Here is a 3361-nt window from a genome sequence, read left to right as displayed (position 1 = left end):
CGAGCTGGGCCATAGGCCAGCGGGACAAGGGAATTTGAGTGTTTAATCTACGATAGTCGATGGTGGGCTGCCATTTACCGTTCGTCTTTAGAACTGGCCAGAGAGGTGCCGAGTAGGTGCTATTGCATAGCCGAATAATGCCTTTGTCTAAACATTTATATGGTTTCACTGTTCTAACGGCCCTCTGAGGGAAATCATAACTACAATGCGGCCCGAGACAAGAAAAGAGTTTGGCACCCCTGCTTTAGCATGTCCCCCATCAGCTAAGTGGTGTCTCAAATGACTGTGTATGTCTGGGAGCAATAATGGCTACATTAGAAGACAGATTTTGTCTTTAAAAAAAAAAAAAAAAAAAAAAAATCTAATTCTTTTTTTTTGAAAGGCTAATGCATGTGAAAGGCTAATGCATGTGATCTGGGAAATGAGTCCAATTATTTTTTTCCCCCTCTTGCCTCCTTCTGTTTCTGTTGCCTTGCCATTTCCAGCAGTACCTCTCATCGATCCATACATTTGTGTTTACCGAGAACATGTGGTCAAACTTTTGTGCTCTCTGGCCACATGAGATTTTTAAAATTGACAGAGGCAGTTCAGAGATGCAATTAAAAAAAAATCATCATAAATAAATAGATAAAATGAAAACTTCCAATTAACTAACCAATTATTTGTTAAATTTATAAATACAATAAAATTGTTTATTTTACTAATATGTTTGTATTTTATTATTTATAATTCTTCATAATACATGAAAAATGAAATAAATAACTTTTAACTTTCTAATTTTAGTGGAAAAACACCTGCTGAATTAATTAATTAATTAATTATTATAATAATTGTAATAATCAATATTACAGGACTGATAATGTAAGATTAAGGAGCGGAACAGGTGGCTTGTGGACCAAACTTTGCCCACCCCTGACCTAGAAAAAAAGCATGCTGATGAGTGAAATGTCAAGGAGAATGTCAATCTCCCAAAGTTGTTTATGTTTTTGTTTATTGAGATGACATCTTGATGTCCGCAGCTATTGCGCCCAGAACAATTTTCTTCTGGATGAAAAGATGGTTGATTATGAAATTATATGAAAATATTTGTGTTTCATCTAAAGTTACGATTGGGTGCGGTTGGAGTTTAAATATGCAAAGCAACAAACATCTGCAGCATCAGTATTAACAAATACAAATTACACTGAATATGATACAACAGGCAGCACGACTGGTTCTCACGACTGGTTAACACATCTGCCTCATAGTTCTGAGGACCGGGGTTCGAATACCGGCCGCGCCTGTGTGAAGTTTGCATCTTCTCCCCGTGCCTGAGTGGGTTTTCTCCGGACACTCCGGTTTCCTCCCACATCCCAAAAACATGCATGAATTGGAGACTCTAAATTGCCCATAGGTGTGAATGTGAGTGTGAATGGTTGTTTGTTTGTGATTGGCTGGCGACCAGTTCAGGGTGTACCCTGCCTCTCGCCCAAAGATAGCTGGGATGGGCTCCAGCACGCCCCCGCGACCCTTGTGAGGATAAGCGGAACGGAAGATGAATGAATGAATTATACAACACCAATGAAAGTGTCAGCTAATAAACATAATGTTCATTCCATTCAACTGTCTTTCTCAGAATCAGAATCAGAATCAGAATCATCTTTATTTGCCAAGTATGTCCAAAACACACAAGGAATTTGTCTCCGGTAGTTGGAGCCGCTCTAGTACAACAGACAGTCAATTTACAGAACACTTTGGAGACATAAAGACATTGAGAAAAAACAATTGTGCAAAAAGATGCTCTAGCACTTAGAGCAGTTCGAATGACTAATATCGCAATAGTCCGGTGCAATGACCATTGTGCAAAGGGCGCTGAGACTTCAAGGAGTGTATGCGGTTTAAAGTCTTGGTACAAAGTAGTTCTATACTGTGAACGGCCCTCGGCCAGACCATCCGTCACAAGGACAAACTGATCTTTGATTAAAACTGCTCCAAGCAATGCATTACATTTCCATAAATGGCCTTCCTCTTATCCCTTGGCACAACACTGAGATAAAGCTCCATCTTCACACCAAGCTAAAATATTGGACCGAGTGATGTCTTTTCTATAAGTCACTAATATATTTGTCTTCCACTAACACTTCCAATTCCATCACTATAAACTTCATTTTGCACTTGTGGCCCTCTTTCCAACATTCTCAGAACATTTGAGTATCAGAATAAGAATCATCTTCATTTGTCAAGTATGTCAAAAACGCACAAGGAATTTGTCTCTGGGAGGAGCTAATTCTGATATTTTACGATAATCTGTTCTAAGAGTGCTGATCTGTTTCCCTTTTGGCTTTGACATGATGATACTTCTATATAGTCAGTTGGGAATGGAAGATCTTTGCACAAATTCAGAACCTAATAAAATATTTACTAAATTATTTAACTTTACACTTGATAGGTGAGGACGATTAGATATGCTACAGGACTATTGTTGCGTGCGACCTAACATAAGCAGCTTGATAATGTTTCTCCCGTGAAGAGTACATTTTCTGAAACCAGAGACATCACTCCCTTGCTCATTCTTAACCCAAATACACAGCGAGTAGAATCTTTTTAAAAATGCTTTGGGATAAGACAAAGAAGACAAGCAAATAAAGGAAAACTCACGTTTTTGTTTTGACTATATTCACATTTTAACCTGCTCCACTAGAGATGTCTGTCCCCACACGCACATTGTGCTGCACTCATTTTCACTTCCGCTTTATTTTACATAGGCTCCTACTTCCTAATCCAACCTTATACTACTGCAGCTTTATTTATACTGTACAAGATGGTGCTTATCATTTACTCTCCTACATACCGTTTAAGTCAAATTTGATCCATTTTGACATATGACGGCAATATAAATACTGTGTATTTATTTTTATTTTTTTAATGGGACAGTGGTAAAAGTAGGCTTGAAACAGACTTGAACTGTTTGTTTTTCACCACAGCTAATAAGATGAAATCATTTTCTGAATCAGAGTGAATTTGTTGTGATCAATTCAACGAGCAATTAGCTATGTTACAACCAAGCCACTTCCATTCGACGGTCCCATTCGTTTCAAATCAGAACACCGCCGAATTGTCAGTAGGGCAAGGCCCATTTCTGATCTGATTTCTGAGCCATATTTGCTTTGGCACATCTGCCCGTAGACAAATGCAAGTAAATGGAATGAACTCCATAAACCAACGACCTGAGAAGTTAATGTCTCTCATTCACGCACGTATTCATTTAATTTGGAAAAAGACCCAAAATGCAAAACGGCATGTTACTTTTAATCTGATGAATATAAATGTTTATTTCCATATATACTTCAATATTTCTCATTACAGTAACAGCATTAAATAC

The sequence above is a fragment of the Phyllopteryx taeniolatus genome, unplaced genomic scaffold (assembly GCF_024500385.1).
Source record: "Phyllopteryx taeniolatus isolate TA_2022b unplaced genomic scaffold, UOR_Ptae_1.2 contig_33, whole genome shotgun sequence".
NCBI lineage: Eukaryota > Metazoa > Chordata > Actinopteri > Syngnathiformes > Syngnathidae > Phyllopteryx > Phyllopteryx taeniolatus.
The sequence above is the reverse complement of the archived record's forward strand: the minus strand, read 5'-3'. Positions refer to the sequence as shown.